Genomic DNA, 24,746 nt, shown 5'->3' on the forward strand with positions numbered 1-24,746 from the left:
AGGAGAGGAGAGGAGAGGAGAGAGAGGAGAGGAGAGGAGAGGAGAGGAAAGGAAAAAGGATTAAAGATACAAAGAAAGAAGGAGGTGAAGTAAGAACATGTGGTAAGACTACTTGGGGAATGAGAATAACAAGGAAAGACCGGGGATTAATACTTAATATTATACCAATTCTAACTCCCAGGGGATAGGCAGTTAATACTCAATAATTGTGATTTCAAATCTATGTGTTCTAATATGCAAAGGGTGTTTCCCAACTGTCTTAATATATTTTAAATTAATCAGAATTTATATTACCTATGGCATAAGAATTACATGACATAATCGGAGAAACCCCAGAAACCATCTTTGATCTCAAAACAATAGCTCAAGGGGCCTACAGTTTTACTATGAGCAAATCATTTTCTCTAGAAAGGCATTTCCCTCTGTAGGCGACTTTTTACAATGCAAATACTCATTAAAATTAATACATTAGTAATTTATTTAATTATGGGTATTAGTTTCTTATACTATCTCTCATTCATCATAACCTGAGACAATATGGATATAATTGGAATTTAGGGAAAAGGCACTAAAATTGTGACAGAACAAAATATTGTCTACTTCCTGGTTTGGCTGAAAAGCAGAGGTATTAATAGGCATCTCAATAAAGACAGCCACTGTTCACTTTAATGTGCTGGGACACTCATAATCTTTAGATGCCTTTGGATCAATGACAGCAACAAAAATCAATTACAGTTACAATGGTTAGCAACCATTTCAATTACTAGGGGCAAAATATGCACTGGATATAAAGATTCAGATTCTTGAACTTACACAGAAAGACAAGGGAGCAGTTAGAAATACAAGTTTAAGACATCAGTAGAGTGAGAAGTGTCAATAGTGTACAGTGCAGGAGAGTATGAAGAAAGAATAATCATTTTTGTCTCTAGAAAGCAGACAGCTCCTGGAGGAGGCAATTTTATTCTGGGACTTAAAATCTCAATAGAAAAACAAAATGCTGAAGTCAGTTTAAGCCAAGGAAAGCCTGAGAAAAGGCACTCCTGAGACATAAAGGGGTGCATGGAATTCATAGGGAAAGACATGTAGCAGCATTCAGATGGAAAATGTGGATTTTGGATTGTGCATGTGCACATGCTGGAGGGTTACAAAGAATGAGAGAAAGGGTGGTGTAGGAGAAAATGGAATTAACTGGTAGGTTTGGGATGGACTTAACCATGTTAAGAAGAAAATTTTTAGAAAGTCAGTAAACTAAGTAGGGTGTGACAAAAGGAGGCGATGGGGGAGGAGCTTTCATTAAAACTGTATATTCACGTGGTTTTAAAAAAAAATCATTAGTACGAAGACTTACAGTGAGAAACAACTGACCACAACCAATTCCCTGTCCTCCTTCCAGAAGACTTGGAACTCTCTTTATTTAGTTCATCTGTGGCTATTTCCAAATCTATAAATAATAAGCTTATGCCATTGCTTCTTCATTCATTAATTTTAGTCATCACTTACTGACTTTCTGCTATAATTGATGGGAGTTTACTTTGTACCACCTTTCAATTTTTTATAATTGTATCACTATTTTTATGTCTCTAATGCTTATTTAAGGCCTTTAAAAAAACATTTTTTTTTTCCAGTCCCACTTCTCACTTCTTCTATCCTCTATGAGACCAGCCACCATGGTTCTAAAGGGTCTTCGTGGGTAAACAATCTTCCTCTTTTCTTGCCAGCCACATTCCTGCTAAGTTATGACATGGCTTCCTGTGCTGCATCATCAATTTCTCTGATCTTTAGTCTTTGTCTATTAGATTTTTCATAAATGCATTTAGATCTCTCATCCACTGATGGTCTTCTCCCTTATTATGTTTTTAAACAAGGGATTAAGGATTTTACAATTCATTTCTGTTATTTTAATGAGATTTTTGAAAGAAGAGAAACCAATATACTTGTACATTTCATTATCATGAAATATAAGTTAAGCAGATGTATAGGATCTTTTCAATCTACTTACAGATCTATCCCCCTGCTTTATATGCCATCTACTCAGGAAACTGATCATAGAAGGACTGTATCAGTGACTCCCTTGTCCACTGGTTTCTGGTTGGGTTTGGCCAACAGATGGATGGGACACACAATGTAAGAAAAAAGATGATAAGAGGAGAGAAAGATTAGGGAATTTATTCCACCAGATTTTAGCTTCTGGATCACCTCAACTGGTTCTCTACACCAAACAAAAGGCATGGTTTCTGTGGAGTGGCCCTCTCATAAAGCTTTAGTCCTACTAACTGCTCCTACTTCTATCAAATTTCAAACTTCTAAACATCATTACTCCCTGTACTGAACAATTCCATGTCAGCTTAAGTTTCCAGTCTTTTGTAAATATGCCCTTCATTAATTTTCCCCAGTTGCCCCATTTGAATGGGTCACCTGTTTCCTACCAGGACATGCCAATAATGTCAAAACAGACACACTACTATATAACAGGGAAGAATATTATAATTGGCCCATTCCTAAAAGTACTTAAGGTAGTGTGAGGAATATAAAATAGGAGGTTAAAAAGGAAAAAAAAATAAGTATAATTAAAATAGTTCTGGTGAAAAGCTGACAGATTTTCCTTTAAGATCAGGCAAAAGACAAAAATGCTCAAGGTCGCCACTTTAATTCAACATAGTATTGGAAGTCATAGTCACCGAAATTAGGCAAGATAAATAAATAAAAGGCATTCAAATTGGAAAGGAAGAAGTAAAACTGTCACTATTTGTAGATGACATGATACCATAGATAGGAGAATCTAAAGACTCGACCAAAAAACTACTGGAACTAATAAATGAATTCAGTAAAGTTGCAGGATACCAAATTAACATACAGAATTTGGTTGTGTTTCTATATACTGAAAATCAGCTATCAGAAAGAAAGAAAAATATTAAGAAAAAGATCTTATTTACAACTGCATCAAAATAATAAAATGTCTAAGAATAAATTTAACCAGGGAGACGGAAGACCTGTACTCTCAAAACTTTAAGACACTTATGAGAGAAAGTGAAGAAGATGAAAATAAATAGAAAGATATACCATGTTCATGGATTGAAAGAATTAATATTGTTAAAATGTCCATGCTACCCAAAGCAATCGACAAATTCAATGCAACCATCAAAATACCAATGGTATTTTTCACAGAACTAGAATAAGAAATCCTAAAGTTTGTAAAGAATCTCAAAAGATTCACAATAGCCAAAGCAATATTTGGAGGGGGGGAAGCAAAAACAAAGTGGAGGTATCAATCATATTCTCTGGTTTCAAACTACACTATAAAGCTATGGCAATCAAAACATCATGGTACAGGCATTAAAAACAGACATGTAGTTCAGAAATAAATCCCTGCATATATGGTCAATTAATCTGTGGTAAAACAGTCAAAAACAAGCAATGAGGAAAAGATAGTTTCTTCAATAAATTATGTCAGGAAAACTGGACAGTTACACAAAAAAGAATGAACCTAGACCACTATCTTAAACCATATACAAAACTGTATTAAAATGGATTAACATCTTTGTATATGACATCTGAAATCATAAAATCCCAAGAAAAAGGAAAGGCAGTAAGATCTTTGTCACTGGTCTTAGCAATACTTTGTGGATCAGTTTCTTAGGCAAGAATAACAACAGTTAAATAACAAATGGGAATATATCAAATTAAAAATATTTTGCACAGAAAAGAAAACCATCAACAAAATGGAATGACAACAGAGAAGATATTTGCAAATTACATATATGATAAGGGGTTAATATCCAAAATAAGCAATGAACTTATGCAACTTCATAAGAAAAAAAAAAAAAAAACAATTAAAACATGAGAAGTGGACTTAAATAGAAATGTTTCCAAAGAAGACATACAGATGGCTAACAGACACATGAAATGATGTTTAACATCACTAATGATCAGGGAAGTGCAAATCAAAACCACAGTGAGGTATTACCTCACACCTGTCTAACTGGCTATTATGAAAAACAAACAAAAAAAAAACACAAGACAAAAAAACTAAAACTAATGTTGATAAGGATATGGAGAAAAGGGAATGAAAACAGTATGAAGGCTTCTTTAAAAATTCAATATAGAACTACCATAAAATCCAGGAATTCTACTTCAGGGTACTACCACCCCCCCAAAAAAATGAAAATGTCAATTCAAAGAGATACATTCATCCCTATGTTCACTGAAGCACTATTTACAATAGCCAAAATACAGAAGCAGTTTAAGTGCCCATCAATAGGGGTGCCTGGGTGGCTCAGTCAGTTGAGCATCTGACTTTGGCTCAGGTCATGATCTCATGGTTCGTGGGTTCAAGCCCCATGTCGGGATCTTTGCTGACGGCCAGCTCAGAGCCTGGAGGCTGTTTTGGATTCTGTGTCTCCCTCTCTCTCTGACCCTCTCCTGCTCACGCTCTTTCTCTCAGAAATAAATAAAATATTTTAAAAAAATAAGTGCCCATCAATAGATGAATGGATAAAGAAGTTGTGGTATATATACACAATAGAATAGTATTCAGCCATAAAATGAATAAGATCTTGACTTTTGCAAAAACATGAAAGGAACTGAATGGCATTATGCTAAAGTTATACAGAGAATAAATGAGGAATCTAAAAAGCAAGGCATCAAACAAACAAAACAGAAACAGACTTGTAGATACAAAAAACAAACTATTGGCTACCAAAGGGGCCAGAGGTTGGGGGGATGAAATAGGGGAAGTGGATTTATAACTTCCAGTTATAAAATAAATAAGTCATGTGATTGTACCATCCAGCATCAGGAATGGAGTCAATAATACAGTAATAACTATATGGTGACAGATTGTAATTAGACATCATGGGGATCATTTCATGATGCATAAAAATATTGAATCACTATGATGCACACCTGAAACTAATAGGATACAATATGTCAATTATACTTCAATCAAATGAAAGAGTTCTGCATAATAAGATAAAGCTATCTTCACTTGAGTGGGGACAGCTTTGCAAATAATTATGCCTTTAGGAATAAGTCTCCTGTTCTCAGTTAATTCCAGTTACACTGTACTTGCTCTGAAAATTATTGTTTACCCTTAGGATTTGTATAAGTGTGGGTTTATATGTGTGTGTGTTTCTGTGTGTGTGTGTTGTCTAAGTGTTACCTCAGAAGATCAGAAATAAAAATTGAAGAGGATAGGAAAAATGAAATAGACACCTTTATTGAGAGACAACATAGATCAATGCCTCTCTGTTCACATTGTATGTGTACGTGCACACATGTGCACACATACACACATACACAAAATGAACACTCACACATAGGTTTTCTTCTTTATGGTGTAATTTCAGGTCAAGTCATTCAAAGTTTAGGGAACACAGCTGCATTAATTATCATCCCCTACAGATGTTCAGGTGAGGGTTGAGAAAGAAGGATTTGATGGACAAAACAAAGCTTAGAATAGAGATTAAATTTTTCCAAAAAGAAAACTCATTGACACTGTACAGAAATGAAGAAAAATTTATATGTTTTAAAAGAGAGAAAGAGATAAGGCACAATCTTGACACAGGGAATCAACACCAAGATCTGTGAGATAGCTGCTAAAAATTCTTTTTTCTGTGTCATATGTTTCTTTGTTCTTAAACTTTGGAATGGTAATATTTAGCATTCACTTTTAAAGGATTTTTCTACTCTTTGTAATGTAAGTGCTTCAGCTTATAACCAGTTCTACAGTAGAGTCAGTTATGCACAAGAGACATGAATTAGCTGGTGTCATGGGAACACAAGGGCAGGCAACCTCCACACTTGGGATAGAGCAGTCTTCTCACTTTACCTATAGTTTGAAGCCAGCCTGAAGGCAGCACTTTTGTACCAAGGAAGGACAATAATTTCAGAAATCCAAGAGGTAATTAGCAACAGAAGAAGTAGATGCCTCTGGCAGCACCCAACATCAGGATCTGAAGTCAGACGAGAGGATGAGCAAAAGGCCAAATGGAAGTTCTCAGGAATCGAATCAAACAGAACCTTGCTTTCTGTTGAATACACAAGAAATGATTTAAGGGAAGTAGACAGAGAATGGAAGATATTGGCTTTGGAGGTGGCAAACATTTGGATTTCAAATGTATGTAAAATGCATTATAAGTTTCCAGGAATGATCTCCTTAGTCTATATCAGATCTGCTTCTGGACATTTTGTGTATGCTGTTTCATTTTATTATTATAACACTTTACAAGGCTGGTGGCACTACTACCATTTTCTCTTATTTGAAAATTATAATTATTGCTCCACTTTCCAAATAAGAAAATGGAGGGTGGAAGGGTTAAATTATTTGCCCAAAGTCATCTTGCTATTTGTTAAGCCATTAAAACTATGCCATTAAAACTGGCTAAACAGACATCCAAGCCCATAATCTTTCCATAAGAGACTTTATGGTAAAACAGAGAGAGAGGGGGCATTCCAGGGAGGAGTTCACATCATTATTCGTCTGTTATTCCTGTGGGACATCTCTTCCTTTTTAATCAATTCTTCAATAGTCCCTTGTTGGCAGACGGCTTTAAGTGCCAACAAACACAGTGCTTGTGAGGTTTGGTAAGTGATGGTTCCAACCTCATTAGGCCTATGAAAAATAACAATAAATTAAAATTCCTGTTTGCAAACATAAGTATTTGTTTAAGCATTATTATGGCTAATAAACTAGTCTAAATTCAATTTTGATTTATGCATATTTTATCATCACTTAGTCATCAGGCATAATTACACTTAAGTTATTAATTATAGTAAAAAGAAGTAACATTTATGAAGATGGCAGCTTAAACATCAAGAGACATATTTAATATCAGAAATATATGAGTGAGTTATTTGTAGATATATAATAATAAGAGATAATTTTAGATTCTCTAAGAAGGTCTATACCAATCTTTCCCAGAAAGATGATAGCAAGAGTGGAAGAAATCAGTTTGTAAAGAGTAGCTCTGGGTGATTCACAGCCAGGCAAGCTGGGGAATGTCATACTGAACTGAAGAGTCCTGAATGTTGATTCTTCATTTCAAAGTTACTCAATCAAAGACCTGAGGTAATGAGGGGCGCCTGGGTGGGTCAGTTGGTTAAGTGTCTGACTCTTGGTTTCAGCTCAGGTCATGATCTCACAACTTTGTGGGTTCAAGCCCTATACTGGGCTCTGCACTGGCAGTGGGAAACCTACTTAGGATTCTCTCTCTCTCCCTCTCCACCCCTCCTCAACTTTTGCTGTCTCTGTCTCTTTCAAAATAAATAAACTTAAGAAAAAAAAAAAAAGAAAAGCGTTAAAAAAAAAAGAGACCTGGGGGCGCCCGGGTGGCTTAGTCAGTTAAGCGTCCGACTTTCGCTCAGGTCATGATCTCGCGGTTCGTGGGTTCGAGCCCCGCGTCGGGCTCTGTGCTGACTGCCAGCTCAGAGCCTGGAGCCTGTTTCAGAGTCTGTCACTCCCTCTCTCTCTGACCCTCCCCTGCTCATGCTGTCTCTCTCTCTCTCCTAGAAATAAATAAAACATTAAAAAAAAAGAGAGAGAGAGAGACCTGGGGTAATGAATTGACTCCTCCTAAGTCTCCAATCAGTTTAAAGTCTGAGAGTAAGGAAAACATAAAAGGAACATGGTAGATCACAGTGACTATAAGCACTGGCTGACAGGAAGGGCGGGGCTGGAGATGAACACAGGAGGAAAAGCTTTCTAAAGGCAAATGGGTGTGCAAAGTAGATGTGGATGATTGTGTACCAGCAATGTGTATTAACACATATTGAATACCAGTAGATATTCTGACACAAATCTGCAGAAATATGAAGGTAGATTAGAAAAAAAAAAATCACTGTTCTGGCTTTCCCTTTTTTTCTCAATTATCTCCATTACTAATAGGTCTAATCCATCTTGGTGACTCATTCTGGTTCATGGCACCAATATTCTTCCAGGCTGATTGCCTTCAAACTCTTGGTTCTTACCTGGTGCTCTTTGTGTCTCTTCCTATTCACATATCCAGTTTACCATTAAACAAACTAAACCAAAAATCTCGGGATTCCTCTGTAACTGATCTGGAAGCAACAGAATGGCACTAATGATATTTTAAGATTTATATCATATTAATAATTACACATAAATACTTCTTAGCTTTACAACTCTAATGCCTGCTAGATTTCAGGCAAGTCCTTATATCTTGCTAAACCTCAGCTTACTTGGCTGTAAAACAGACCAAAAAGAAGTTTCTATTTTATATCATTGCCAGGCAGATTAAATGAGATACTGTATGTAAAGCACGAACATATTGTCTGATACAGGAAGTCTTGTCTAACATGAATTCAGGAAAGAAGGTGAAAAGAAAGATTAAAAAAAAAAATAGAAGGGGCACCTGGGTGTCTCACTCAGGTGAGCATCTGACTCTTGGTTCCATCTCAGGTCATGATCCCAAGGTCATGGGATCAACCCCTGTGACAGGCAGTGTGCTGATCATGGAGCCTGCTTAAGATTCTCTCGCTCGCTCTCTCTCTCTCTCTCTCCCCCCCCCTTTCCCCCCACTTATTCTTGCTCTCTGTCTAAAATAAATAAAATGAAACAGGGGGCCTAGGCGGCTCAGTTGGTTAAGTGCTGGATTCTTGATTTTGGCCCATGTCATGATTTCATGGTTTGGTGAGATCAAGCCCCACATCCGGCTTCACGTGCTCACAGCAAGGAACCCACTTGGAATTCTCTCTCTCTCCTTTCTCTGCCCCTCCCCCACTCATGCTGCTTTCTCCATCTCTCAGAATAAACAAATAAACATATAGATAAGTAAATAAATAAAATATAACAAAACAAAACCACAGAAAAAATGCTTCAATAATTGAGGCCTCTTTACATTAAAAGAAAAAATATGACAAACTGGCCTTCTATTTAGTGCTATGTCTTGGCCATGTTCTGAGCATCTAGGAGTAGACCATGAGTGGCTGAAAATTATCCCACACTCCTGGTAAATTAAATTACAATTACAAAGCAATTTGTATCAACCACCTTCTCTTACCATTGAAGAGGAACAGATAAGCTGATCAAATACCTATTTGTTCAAGAAAGTACTAGTTAATGCCTGTTATCTTGGCTTAAATATGAATAGCTCATCCACTCACTTTCGGAAGTACCTCCATTTGTATGAAAATTATATGATTACTCCGAAAAAAGACTATCACTCTATGCAAATGTAAGTAACAAGCACATTTTGTCTCTCACTGCAGTGTAGGGTTGCATTTCAAACGTATGGAAAAGATAGACTGCACTGCTCTTCTTAAAATTATCTATTCTGTCTGGTCACTGGACCTTTTTATTTCTTGCCACAGAATTCTGCTTCAGATAGCAGTTCACGCATCCGAGGAAGATGGTCTTGTGCCCCAAGCACACTTGCTCATGAATCATTAAATTAAAAATGAAAGAGAAAGGAGAGTATAGGGCTTACCTGAAGATAATTGACTGGATCTATGTGATATGTGTTGTTATGATAGAAACATCACAAATAAAAGCTATATAACTAAAGAGAAGTGGCGTTTAATCAAAGTGGGGCATGAAAATGAAGAGAAAACAACTTGCGCTTGTCAAAAATTCCAAATGGTTATTAAGAAGTTGGTTTCAAAGTCAGTTTTATAAGACAAAGATCACAGTATGAATTTATACAGCCCAAGTTTCTTCAACAGTAAATCCTCTAAAAACAAAAAACAAAAAAGAAAAGTATTCTGTCTCCTGAATAATTATACACAAGAGAATGGCTCTCATTAGTCTACTCTCAACCATTGCTGAGATTTTTTTTTCTTCTTTTAGGAAAGGTACAAACCAGGATTCACCACCAGCCCAACTATCTCCTACTTAAATCTGGAAAAACAGTGACTCTGAGTTCTCAGAGGGAAGCACGTACCACATACAGGGTTGTCATTGTTGATAAATATTTATCAGCTTCCCTCTATATGTGGGAGATGAACCTAGGTGCTGTGCATTATACTGGAATGTACATATATGCATTATTAAATCTCCCCAGTGAAGCTGAAGTGAAACTTGATGGATAGATAATAATGTAGAAGTTGTGCACAGTTTTATAAGTATTCAGAAATGATAATATAAACTTTGTATTTACTATCCAAAGCCCATCAAGCCAGTATCTCTCTCTTTGTTCAAGGAAAAATGGAGCGCTTAAACAGTGAACATTGTAATGCACTAGAACTATGAGTAAGGAGTTTTCATACACTTCTTTCCTATTCATCTTGGTGTTCCATATAGAGAGCAGATACGTCAAGAGTCGTTCCCACCCCCCAAAATTCCTTCCCAGCCTAGACCTCCAAGTACTTCAAAATGAACACTCTGCCTATCTATATATACTGGTGAAATTCAACAAAATTGCAAAGCTTTTCTGCTAAACTTTCTAGGACTGTTGAAAATAAGCTCCAGGATATCCATATACATCTTTCATTTTAAAATGTTGCTTGGTAAAAATGTACTCTATATTCTTAAATGTTCATAATCATCATTCACTTTGCAACAGAGGCCACATTCTATGGCTCTGGCAACAGACAGGACCCCCAGGGCTCTGATTTCTAATCCAGCTCATTACCGAATTGCTATGTGACCTTGGGCAACACACTTAACCTTACAGAGCTTCAATTTTCTTGCTTCTCCTACGTGGGTAATACTGTTGAGCCAACTCACAGGATAGCTGTGAGGAATGTCTAATTAAATTGGATTTAAAGCATTTTTGCAAATGTAATATGTGTGTGTATATGTGTATCCATTTAAAATTCCTTATATGCAAGTGCTTAGTTTCAGATGAAGCAACTTGTGTTTATATCTCTACAAACTATCTAGGATGACAGTCGAGGCAAAGAAACATGTCTTCTCTATAGTAGTTACCATACCCTCTCTGAAACCTATGCAATAGTTCTAATTTCTAGACACTATCTCCAATTTCCTCTACTTGCTATCCTCAACAACTGCTGCTCTTAAAATATCTGCAATTTGTAAAGCTAACTTTATCAGAGTGACCACCTTTGGGTCTGGCCCTTTCTTTCTCTAAATATGATAAACGAAGGTACCCAGAGCTGATCTTGCTTTCTGCTCAACCCACGTTGTCCTTAACCCTGGCTACATACTAGATTCTCAAGGGACACTTTTATAGGCTCCTAAGGATTCTCTCAACCCAAACCACTTAAATCAGCATTTCTAGTGGATACTGCCCAAACATTGGTATGTTTAAAAAAATCTCCAGGACAAAGAACCACTGATTTAGCACATTTAAAGCTAGCATCTCTTTTTCATCCAATATGTAAAACAGGGAAAAGCCATCGCAGCATGCTTAACCAAGCAATAGAAAACAAATGAGCACTAGCTAAATCATTAATGCTCTCAACACATTTAAAAAAAATGCAACCTGCCCTCTAGCTAAGTACATCATAATGGGTATAATTGGAAATGTGTACTATAAATGAGGAGGGTTAACAACACTATTTATAATGACAATTTGCACTTGTCTTTTCTTCTTGCCAACCCGAGCTGAAATGACAGGGATTTATTTTCCCTCCATTCAGACCCCTTTCCATTTTAGCAGATGAAATGTCTAGTGGCTGCTTGCTACAGGGCTCCCCAACGCATTGCACTCCATCAGCCTTAAGAGTGAAATTCTCTGCAACACCACACGGCACTGTATGCAGACAGGTTTGGGGGACACTGATGTCATCTATGATATAAACTCAAGACACAGTCATTATTAGGCATGAATACCAAACCATATATTCAAAACAACTGTTTTTAAAAAGTCCATATTACTCTAAATTTATTAATGCTTTATGCCCTCCTGGGCATAAAAGGATTCTATTCATGTCCAATATTGTTGACACCTAGGGGACAGAAGAACTTCCAGGTCAAATTTATGTGTCACAGCACAGTGAGGTCACAACTCAGGGATGCACAGCTAGCAACTTCACACCCTTAGATCCTCTGTTCTTCTTATAGGAAAATGAAGTGCATTACTTGGCCAGCTGCCTGCCATACTCAAAATCCACCACCATTCATTATGGCTCAACCACATGAATCCCTGTTTCTGCAACTTTCTGCAAGGCCCCAGGATGTGTCTCCATGTAAAACATGGTTTACATGAATGTATGGTATGAGGGATCATTTAGACATTAATATTGGTTTTGATATTAAAGTTTTTGTTTTGGAGGAAGTAGTAAGACAAGGTAAAAAAAATAGCTCTGTAAAGATAACCCAATTAAAATAAAGTTTTTCAGTTTTAACTATGAATTTTAGCACACTATAGACAAAGACTCCTAATATCCCTTTTATGCATGAGGTGTGTGTTATTTTCTGTCTTCTTGTCTTCATTAATTTGTAGCATAATAAAGCTTCTGGCTTTTGAAATTCCTTTTTTGGCTTGGTGTTGATGTAGTAACACGACTTTTTAGAATTGGTGAGTCTGGAATGTCAGGTCTGTGAACTTTGTAAAATACTTATTTTCTGATGCCTCAAAGGGAAATAATTAGAATAACTTATTTAGGGCTTTGAAGAAGAATAATCAGGTAATGGAACGTAATATCAAATGAACCCAAGATGAAATGAACGTAATATCAAATGAATCCATCAGCTTGAACAATCATATGGCCATGCTTTTTAAAATCTATACCCCTACCCATTCATCACACCTGAATTATTCCTAAGAATATTCAGGAATCATACAATTACATCTGTAAATATTTCAGAATAGATTTATAAAAGATAAGGGGGTCTTTTAAAACATGACCATAGTAACACTACCATACATAGAAATAACAATGTTAATTCTCCTAAAATACTAATAAATACCCAACTGTCATTGGGTTATAATTCGGTTCTCAACTGTCAACTGAATTATAATTGGTTGGCATGTCCTATAGGTTCCTCCCCCTTTTCTTCTTGTTTTCTTTGGAATTCCCTTTGAAACACTTTCAAAAATAAATTATAAATGCAGGTCTAAAAAGACAGGCAAGTAAAAGAAAGTTTGGAGCACTGGTCCTTGATGAAATTTCTCCATTGTCAGCAGTGAGAACATGGCTTTTAATAGGTACAGTAAATCAAGAAAGAAGAGACAAAGACTGTGGCTAGAGCACAGAGTGATGGTTGGTCAGAGACTATCCCACCTATACACATAAAGCTAGATTTCCCTTCGTGTGTGGATAGTGAAAAAACCTACTCTGACAGACAGGAATAGTGGGGTTACTTTCTTGTCTTGACCTTAAATCTAGAAAGAATAGGAAAAAAAAGAAAGAAGTCACCCAGAGTTTTCTTCACCAGATGCCTCTTTATGAATAAATGTGTATCTAATCTATCTGCATAAGAAAATCTAAGATAATAAATGTTCATCATGTCCTCTGGATTGTTCTAGAAAAAGAATATTGAACTTCTTTAAGGAGGAAATACCATTCTTGAAATTGAAAATAAAAACAAAACAAAAGAAAGAAATATTATCCCTACCTCTTGGACCTTACATTTTAGTGGAGGCAGAAGGACAATTGAAAAAATAAGTCAATATTTACTGTTTCATAGAGCAGTTAAATGCCCTGCAACACACACTCACTCACACACATACACACACAAACATAGTGCAAAGTGCTAAGGAACATGTGGTGTGTATGTGTGTGTGTGTGTGTGTGTGTGTGTAAAGGGAAAGTTTTAATTTTAACTTCAAAGTCTCAATGAGAAAGGGATATTTGAGCAAGAACATGAAAGACCTTGATGGTCACCTATATATATATATATAGAGAGAGAGAGAGAGAGAGAGTAGAGAAATTTAGGCAAAGTGAATGCTATTGTACAAAGACACAGCAGAGTCAAATTCCAGAGAGAGCAAGGGGGTCCAGACTGGCTTTCTTCATTGGGTACATTGGAGTGGGAAAGGAGGGAGGTCAGTGTCTCCAAAAATAAAAAGAATTCCTACCTAATATTATACATGAAAATGAATTATTTAAGGCTTACATATAAAATTTCCAGAGAAACACACAGACATCTTTATGGTTTTGGGTTAGGAAAAAATCTTAGGGGCGCCTGGGTGGCTCAGTCGGTTAAGTGTCTGACTTCGGCTCAGGTCATGATCTCATGGTTTGTGGGTTCGAGCCCCGCATCGGGCTCTGTGCTGACGGCTAGCTCAGATACTGGAGCCTGTCTTCAGATTCTGTGTCTCCCTCTCTCTCTGACCCTCCCATTCTCACGCTGTCTGTCTCTCTGTCTCTCTCTCTGTCTCTCTCTCTCTCAAAAATAAATAAAACATTAAAAAATTTTTTGAAAAAAATCTTAAAACACAAAAAATGAAAATCATACAATGATTGATAAATTCAATCATGTTAATATTAAGCATTTCTGTTCATTGAATGACAAACCTCACTCTGCATGGTGAGATCTGCATTATGTGGAACCATGCAAGTTTATTATCCAGAATATAATCCTCAAAACAATAAGGAAAACAACCCAAGCACTTGTCATGCTTCATTCAGTTGCCAAGTATTCTACATAAATCAACTCAATCCTCATGACAATCCTAAAACACAGTTACTCTTGTTATTTCCACTTTGGAGGTCAGAGAATGGAAGAACAGAGAGGTTTTGTATCTCATCCAAGATGCCAGTAGGTAATAAACAGAACTTAAATCCCAAGAAATCTGCATCCAAAGTATGTGTTCTTACGGCTCTGCTTTGCTATCCTCTGCTTCCAACCCCTGAATATTCTCAGCCAAGTGCAAGAAGAATTGCAGTCCAATAAAACTGCAATCCAATAATGGCAACTGTTCCCAGGAAGAAAAGCTCTATCCAGTTAGGAGCCTGGTCCCTACAGAAAGTTGATAAGGACCAAGACCAGCCAGTTCACAGGGCCTCAGGTTCAATAGTCCTCTTAGTTTAAAGCTCTGCTACAGCTGTCTGGAAATATTTAATAATTTTTGAACAAGGCATCCCACATTTTCACATTTTACACTGGGCCTTACAAATTATGGTGCTGATCCTGATTAAAACAATGGCAATGTGGAGAATTAATGAGACCCTCTCCCCCTTTCCATCTTTGGGCTCATCTTACTCCTTGGAAGTGTATACACAGAGGTGACTAGGAATGATTTGCTCTGTCCTGGAGTTCTGACAGTTGCTTACTGTTTTTGCTTCTCTCTTAGCATTTAAATTCCTTGAGCAGGAGAGAGGGTTTGCATAATCAGCCAGTTACGTGAACTCCACAGGATGGGCAAAGAACTCAGTACATGCTGGGTCATGAAGACATGCTATTAAACAATGTTGAGTTATGGTAATTTATATACTTACCTACAATTCACACTTTTTATTCAAGAAAACAGAGCCTCTTCATTTCTTGCCCAGATAATTGAATGGCCTCATAATTTTCTCACTGGTTTCCAATGCTGTCTAACCTCATTATTTTCTGTATTTTTTTTCTAAAACACAAATCTGATTTTATCACACCTATGCTTAAAATTTAAAGCATCTATTAGAAATCCAGATCATGTCCAAACTTCTCAGAATGGCATAAATCTTTTCATAAACTTGCTCCCGCATATATCTCTAACCCTACGTCTTATTGACCCTCCCTATGCATTATGCATTCGAAGCATCACTAGGTGCCTGTAATTCATTTCATTAAAATGCCCTCTCATGCTGCCAAGCCTCCATACATACATCATCTCCTATATTTAAGATACTTGTATTCCATATTTACGTGGAAAATCCTAATCTACCAAATCTTACATCCTCTGGCCACGTGGCTAGAGTAAGACGCCCTCCTTTCTGGCCACTTAATACTCTGTGCTCATTCTTGTTATAGGAAAAATATGTTCACATCCTCTAATTGTTACCAAAAAGCCCCTTGAATAAAGTAACCTTATCTCATTAACCTTAATGTTACTAGCAACTAGTATAAAGCTTGGTGTATAGTAAACCCTACAAGAAGTTCACTGAATTAATGATACATTCATTTGTTATCATTCATTTAATTACTATGTAGGCACTTACTCTGTGGCAGCCACTATCTAACATGTTGAAGCAGTGAACACAACATGGAGCTTACTTTCTAATCGGGAGAATGGTTAAGTGTTATGAGGAAAAATAACATGAGATAATGAGTAAGAAAAAGGGAATTTCTAATAAGGTTATCAGGGAAAGGTTCACCAATACATGACATTTGAATTGAAAACAAATGTTGAGAAAAAGGCACCCATGCCAAAGTGAGAGAAAAACATTTTAGGAAGAAGGCGCAGCAAGTGAAAGTCTGAACAAGAGACAACAAGCTGGGTCAGAAGGAAGGCCAGCACAGCTAGGAANTATTGACCCTCCCTATGCATTATGCATTCGAAGCATCACTAGGTGCCTGTAATTCATTTCATTAAAATGCCCTCTCATGCTGCCAAGCCTCCATACATACATCATCTCCTATATTTAAGATACTTGTATTCCATATTTACGNCAAGCATCACTAGGTGCCTGTAATTCATTTCATTAATATGTCCTCTCATGCTCCAAGCCTCCATACATACATCATCTCCTATATTTAAGATACTTGTATTCCATATTTACGTGGAAAATCCTAATCTACCAAATCTTACATCCTCTGGCCACGTGGCTAGAGTAAGACGCCCTCCTTTCTGGCCACTTAATACTCTGTGCTCATTCTTGTTATAGGAAAAATATGTTCACATCCTCTAATTGTTACCAAAAAGCCCCTTGAATAAAGTAACCTTATCTCATTAACCTTAATGTTACTAGCAACTAGTATAAAGCTTGGTGTATAGTAAACCCTACAAGAAGTTCACTGAATTAATGATACATTCATTTGTTATCATTCATTTAATTACTATGTAGGCACTTACTCTGTGGCAGCCACTATCTAACATGTTGAAGCAGTGAACACAACATGGAGCTTACTTTCTAATCGGGAGAATGGTTAAGTGCTATGAGGAAAAATAACTTGAGATAATGAGTAAGAAAAAGGGAATTTCTAATAAGGTTATCAGGGAAAGGTTCACCAATACATGACATTTGAATTGAAAACAAATGTTGAGAAAAAGGCACCCATGCCAAAGTGAGAGAAAAACATTTTAGGAAGAAGGCGCAGCAAGTGAAAGTCTGAACAAGAGACAACAAGCTTGGTCGGAAGGAAGGCCAGCATAGCTAGGAAGAAAGTAAAGAAAGCAGTGAAAGATGGAACAAGAGTTTACAAAGTAGCCTAGAACCAGTCTGTGAGGGTGGAGGCCGCCAGATGATTCTTTCCATGTGAAGGGAGATCTGCTTCTATAGCCCTCCTTGTCTCAGGACTTTCTCCTCTTCCTCTACTGTGTCTTCTTTGGTAAGGATGGCACATCTAAATCATGTTTTTTGGGAAGAAGGAAGTGGACATATGTCACTTTTCTTTCATTCTCCTTCTTGTTCTTTGGGATGTATCTGCTCATAGAATGCACCTATTCTGCTCTGTTCTGGGTCATGGTCCTTAAAATTTTTAGTTGTCCAACGTGATGTGAGTAGGTGGTTAAGCCTGTCTAATTACAGGGTTGAGAATCAGCTGATATTTGAATCCCCCTCTACTATGACTAATTCTCAATTGTTTCTAATTTTTGATGGGGGAAAAGTGGGTGGGGAAAAGACAGGCTTCCTTATATTCCAAGACCATACATGAGCCTGTTGGTCATGTATAATGGTATTTTATGTTCTACGCAATGTAACAACATACGTTTACTAAACTCCTATTATTTTCCTGCTAGAAGAAGGTCTCTTTCTTGATTGCTCTCATTCTCACTCCAAAAATACATTTAATATATGTATTTCTTCTGTTTGTAAAATTAATAACTTTATAGCTTGAGCCCGAGTACTCATGGATCCTGCAACTTACTCAGGTATGATGAGGTACAAACTGGAGGACAAGAAGAGAACTAACACATACGGAGCACCTACTGCCGAGCCAGCCTCTTCATGTAGGACAAGGAAACCCTAGGAAATAAATTGTCTTATAGACGCCACATGTTACATTTATGCTATAGATGAGCATACAGAGTTTAAGAAAGGTTTACTACATCTTACAGAAAATTAGCACGCACACCAGGACTGTACCATATGCATGTTAGATTCTTTCTACGACACATGAACAAATTAGAGATAAGCTCAAGAGAGAATATAATTAAGTGCTAACCCGAATGTAACCAAATATCAGTTCAAAAAGCATGTGGTCATCCAGCAGTAGAAGAGGATATTGTTGGCTCAAGTTAGAAAAGAGCGTATTTCCCACAGCAACTGTCATTGTATGTGTGGTCTGCTTTGGTTATTATTTATAAGGCTTCTAAATAAAGTTATGATAAGCATATTTTAGGAATCAGAGAATTAAATTTAACTTGAAAATACCTCGAACAGCAAAGAATCTATTATTCCTAGAATACTTATTTTGGTATATTTTATTCCTTATCACTGAAAACACGCCATTCAGTAGATATTCTATCTGAACTGTCTCCATGTAGCAACTTAATTTTGAAGGAATCTTAAGGGATTAGCAGAACATTCAGTGATGATTTTTCTATTAAGGAACAGCTAAAAGTTGTTCATCTAAACCATGAGCAATCTACTTAATTTTGATCATGAATTTAATATTATCTTCTTGATTTGTTACCATACATAAATCATTTGATGTTCTTATAAAACCTGGAGTTCCTAACTGACACATTAAGATCCCAACACTTGGCTCCACCTTTAACTTTCACTTTTGTTATAGTAAGACAAATTAGTTTATAAATCTATGATCATATTAACTAATCCAATGAGTCAAAAGCCTCCTTAAGCCATACTCTAATTTAGAATCATATTAAAATAGGATCAAAGCCAAGGAAGTGAAAATAATGTATTCTTTTTTACTTGTAGAAAATTACTTAATAAACGTAAAGTAACACCCTACTGAAATCAAAACTAATTTATTCTATTTCCTCATAGGAAGCATATTGAAAATTCTAAGAATAAACTCCCAATTAGAATGGTACCTTGGTTTCTAAAAGGCAGCTTATTTACCTCTACAGGCAAATAAAAGTTATATTATAATGCACTGTATTATCTGCAGAGAATTCTAGAGATACAAGAAAGAAACCAGCCAGAACTTAACAGTTTGAAAAGAAGAGCATTCACATCCAAAGAAACACAGATTTTTTTTTTTGCCACCAAGGCTAACAATAAACCATTATGAATATCCATGTGAGCCACAAGATTTTTTTATGGTAATGTAGCTTGAGTACTGAACGAAAGAGATTAATAGTGCTTTGTAGCAAGCATTACATGCAAACGAAGAAGTTATGAATAAGAGTGGATTTCAGATGTAAGGAACAGAACTCCATGCACAAAATCTACATTTTAAAATTTTTGTTTGCAATTACTTATTTTGTCTGGTATGTTAGTTTGTTTATTTTATAAGATGACCAAGCCAACACTGTGTATGATAGCCTGTTGATAGAAATTACAGCCTAGATATTTTGGTAAGAATTCAAGTACACAGGACTACATATTTTGTTTGTTTGAAGTAAAACCTTTGGTCCAGATCATACTCAGGGTGAGTGCTTTCTCTTTTCTACAAGTTTCTACTCTACATGATCATATAATTCTACTGCGTCTATGTGCCTGGGGCTTCATTTTCCTTCTCTGTATTTGTACCTACTGTATATCATTCTCTTCCCAAACCAACTCTGATGCGATAAGAGGAAAGTTTTGAGTTGGAAGCAAGCAGGTAGGTCTTACCATGCCTGTGCTTGCAGTTCAGCATCTACAGAGACTGGCTGAAACAGAAGTGAGGGGAGGAGTCACGTTCTGAATTCTCTCCCAGAGGGCTGCACTTGGTGGTCCTGGAGAGGCGGGTCTCCATGGGGAACAATCAGTGCTCCATCTGAGAGGGACACCCCCATACACAGTTCCTGTTACCTTTCTGCACAATGTCCCCTTCCCCTTTCAGATGGGTCCTGACCTGAGGAGGCTGGTCTCCACGCTGCTGAAGTGGCTGGGTGCCTGACGCAAATGGGGTCATAAGACTCTCTTTTTTGGTAACCTGAATAAAGAGCTGGAAGGCAAGTTTCTGTCCATGTTGGGTGCTTGACTTAAAGAGTGTGGTAGAGTCATGCCTGAGACCGCCATTCCGGGGCTCTGTATCTGCTACTTAACTAACGACAGCGTACAGATTCCTAGAAGGAGCATTTGAAGGGGCAGACAGTAGGTGCACATGGAGAAGCAGAGACAGGAGGAAGCATGCTGGCCCTAAAGCTGCAGAGAGCCCTTGTTGGCATTTCTAGTTCCCATGACATCCGTGGAGAATATTTTTCCTTATTTTTGGCGATCTGTGAGATTTCTTGTTATAATTTTCCAACAAGCCATTTTAACCAACTATAGCTTAAAAGCCTTTGATCCTTGAAAACCAGAATAAATGATTACAACCATACACTAGATGCAAGTTAACATTTCTTAAATTATCCATTGGCTAATGCTTAAATTAAATGTTCCTATAGTTCAGTTGTCCTCAAACTTTAATGTGTCTTAGAATTACTAAGGCAGTTTATTTAAAAATGCAGATTTGGGGCATTTGAGTGGCTCAGTCAGTTAAACGCCCAACTCTTGACTTCAGCTCAGATAGTGGTCACAGGGTTCATGGTTTTGTGCCCAGCATTGGGCTCTGCACTGATGGCACACAGCCCGCTTGAGATTCTCTCTCTCTCTCTCTCTCTCTCTCCTCCTTCTTCCCCCTGCTTGTGAGCTTGCTCTCTCTCTCTCTCAAAATAAATAAATAAACATTTATTTAAATGTTAAAACATTTTTAAAAATGCAGGTTTTGAGGGCCTAGGCCTGACCTCAAAATCAGAATCTCTTAAGGTTTTAACAAGCATCCCCAGTCACTTGGAGCTAAAAATGCAGGGACCACATTTTCAAAAACCTGTTCAAATGACTGTTTTACCCTTGGACCAATCTGGGCCACTGAAAGACTGCACATGAACATAATTTTGGATTTCAACATTATACTCTTGGGTTTTATTTAAAAAGAAAAAAAACCCCACAAAACCATTAAATCCATTACTTCATTTCCTATGGACATAATGGCTCAGCTGGTGACCTCTGTTGGAATGGGAAGTTGCAGTAGGAAATGGCTTCTAAGAATCAGCAATTGAATAGGCTCTAGTTCCCAGGAGATACTCATATGACTTCATTAAAATAATAATAAACAGACTGATGGACATATGAATGAGTGACTTAATAAATGAATGTGTAAACAAATACAAAGGATGAAGAATTCTTCTTAATCATGTTTGCCAGGAAACCAGAGATAAATCAGAATCTCTAAGTCCTCCATTCTTCTTTTTTTTTTAAATTAATTTATTTATTTTGAGAATGGGGGTAGAGAACAAGCAGGGAAGGACAGAGAGAGAGGGAGACAGAGGATCTGAGGCAGGCTCTGTGTGGCAGCACACAGCCCAATACAGGGCTGGAACTCACGAACCATGAGATCATGACCTAAGCTGATCTCGGGTGTTCAACGGACTGAGCTAACCAAGTGCCCCTAAGTCCCACATCTTGTATCACCAACATCACTGTGTGTGTTCTTGCAGTGAGTCATGAAAACATTTACCAAAAAAAAAAAAAAAAAAATTAGTTGTAAAGGCTTATCAACTTTCCTTTTAGCAGTTTGCTAGCTTTGCCTAAGCAGGTTGCTTATAACTGACATCCATTTATTTCACACAGATTTACTGAGCTCTGTTCTGTCTTAAGTTTATTGCTTAGGTACTTTTGGGACTGAAGGCAGAAAAAGGTTCTAGCCCTCAAAGATTTCACATCTCTTCAGAGGGACACAAAACACCTTTACCAATAGTTAGAATGCAAGCAAGTCAGACAGGGTTATGAGACTCAAGAGGAGAAGTTGTTTCCAGAGGAAGGATCAGGAGAAATTCTGTGGAGGAGGCAAGGATTTATACCTTGGTAAGATCTGGGCAAGCAGTAGAGATAAGAAGAAAGATATTCTAAACAGAGAGGAATTCTCATTTCCCTTATGACTTTCTCTCACAGCAGTCTGATCTGCCTGGCACATATTACAATTGGAATTTGGGTAATTGTGGGTTCAGTGGCTCCATCTTCCTCGAGTAGACTGTACCCTCCGCAATGGATGGATCTGTGTCTGTTTCACTCACCACTCTGCATATATGCATCAGTACCTAGCACAATGGCTGCAACACTCTGAGTGTTCAGCAAATGTTTATTGCTGAATGAATGAGTAAGAGCCTAGGCTTCCATGTGTTTTTGCCCTCTATTAATTTTGCAGTCTTGGGTCCTTTCCCTAGGCCTCTATTTCCTCATATGTAAACTGGAAAAATAATAGTCCTTTCCATATAGGGATGAGATAAAAATTAAACAGGATAATGGATATCAATAAATTATAACTTTCATTAATTCAAAAGAAAGAGGCAGTGAGACGAAGCAAAATATGTGGATGTTTTGGCCTTTTATTGGTAAGTCTGACCCAAAAAAAATCTGTCTACATTTTTTTTTTTTTTTTTGCCTATTACTGTATGGGCTCACCAGGCAAGGCAATGTAGCAAGTTTAATGTAAACTGGGTATCTTCCCCTGCTCTTTGCTCTGTTTGGATCAGGTGACCAGGAGTGCTTCCCTTGACAATTCTGTTGCCTCATCTCTGGAACAGGACTAATGGAACGGCTGTTCCTTTTTCACCAAACTGTCCAGGAAACAGCAAATGTGAAAGCAATGTGTGATAGTTCTGTAATGTACCATGCCTGTGTCACAGGTTTGAGAGTCCCCGGCTCCAACTCTTGAATTGCTAATAAACAAGCAAAATGAGTGTGCCTATTGGTATGAGAAATAACTTGTTCTGGGATAAAACAGGCAGGTGTGGAGTCTGAGAAATCTGGATTCTACTCTGGCTCTACCTCGGCCATGCATGTTGGATAACCATGGACTCGTTACTTCATATTTCTGAGCTGGGGGTTCCTCATCTCTTTAGTCATGTGTGATTACACCTACCTCCTGGGGCCACTAAAGGAAGTGAAGGAAAATCCCACCTGGTGATGCTATGAACTCCAGGTCCGGGTAGCTATGTATCAATCTCTGGTGCTGAAGAACAGGGGGTGCAGGATAGGAGGAAGAGTGTGGACTGTGAACATTTCTCTAATATTTTCTCCCAAGGTGAAGGGTGGGTAGCGCCAACTGAGTTTCAGCCTCTGAGTACCAGGTCTTCTATCAGACAATGGTGTTCCTCTATGCTGGAAAATGGGCAAGGGGCTCTGACGAAATATTCTCAGTTTGTTTTTCTCTTTTTCTAATGTTTATTTTGAGAGAGAGATCTTGAGTGGGGAAGGGGCAAAGAAAGGAAGAGAGAATCCCAAGCAGACCCCCGCACTGTCAGCACAGAGTCTGACATGGGCTCAAACTCATGAACCACAAGACCATGACTTGAGCCAAAATCAAGAGTTGGACGCTTAACTGACTGAGCCATCCAGGCATCCTGAAATGTTCTTAATTTATGTTGTTGGCAAACCTGATTTTCTTTTCTTTCTTTTTCTTTTTTTTTTTGTTTTTACAAAGTCAAATCCAATTCATACTAGATTTTAATAGAATCTGGCAGAGGTATCAAATTTTAAGGGAAAGCAAAACAAAACCAAACAAAAACAAATACATGAGAGCAAAACATTCCAAAAACTTAAGAGAATTTTATCCATTACTTTTTTCCCTCCATGAATTGAAAGAAAGTATCTTTCATGACTTTTATCAGAAGAACTCAGTTTGGCAGGAATATGAATGAGAACTGTAATCTCCATAAGCCCAAATGTTTGTCACTCTTCCTACTACATTTTCAGGAATATTTATTGAGTGTGAGGACAATGTGTTGATCTACATTGGTCTACGTTGGTCTATGTCTACATCTACAGGCTTTAAATTATAGATCAAAGTGGGCAAGTTGCCCCCAGTGGAACCTGTAAAAAACAGAGGCACCTATGCTCTGCATTTTGAGGCTGGAGCCTGGGACATTATGTAAGATACACACCTTATTTTATTTTAGTATTTCAAAAACTCTTGGGAATAGACAACATGAAACATTTATAGAGGTGGTAACTTAAATTTAGTTTAAGTCTCTTTCTCAAAGAAAGCCATTAGCACATCATGATGCCTTCAATACTATTTTGGGGACCAGTGTCCAAGGCCTCCGCATTATTTGGGAGTAAATTAGTACTCCATCCGACTACTTCTCGGGTAGACAGAAGTGTAGACAGGACTTTAGGGAGAAAGAGGGAACCATGCACACTAGAAAGGGGTAAGTGAAGGAGAGGGTGGTGCTGGTATGCCTCTGAGTGGGAGAAATTCTGGGTTCTGGAATAGGTGTTTTTGTTTTTGTTTTTGTTTTTTTTACTTATTTGATGTTCTGACTGACCAATATCTTTTCCTATAATTGGCCTGGATCCACCAAACAGTCTGAAAATGTTATGGTTTCATCTTTACGGAAGCAAAATATTTAGGAAATTGAAGCGGTTGTGCGAAAGTTGCAGAGTTCATTTATTCATTCATTCAACAATTACCAAATTGTCCTTCTTTGCTAGACCTGGTGCTAAGCACTGCAAGTTCTTTAATAAAATCAGAAGACAATTGCCCTCTAGATTTTATCATCTGTTCGAGAAGAGCACAGACATGGAAACAAGCACCACCATACTTACACAGGGTATCTAGATGTTACAGGACACCAACATAC

General features: G+C 37.4%; 1 protein-coding gene across 1 annotated transcript in view; it reads right to left on the reverse strand.

Moving 5' to 3' along the window:
- LOC144224954 (thrombospondin type-1 domain-containing protein 7B-like) overlaps nt 1–24,746 on the reverse strand; it is a 144,988-nt gene that overhangs the window by 10,255 nt on the left and 109,987 nt on the right. The gene's annotated exons all lie outside the window — the stretch shown is intronic.

This window comes from Crocuta crocuta, unplaced genomic scaffold, assembly GCF_008692635.1.
Source record: "Crocuta crocuta isolate KB4526 unplaced genomic scaffold, BGI_CrCroc_1.0 scaffold932, whole genome shotgun sequence".
Taxonomy (NCBI): Eukaryota; Metazoa; Chordata; class Mammalia; order Carnivora; family Hyaenidae; genus Crocuta; species Crocuta crocuta.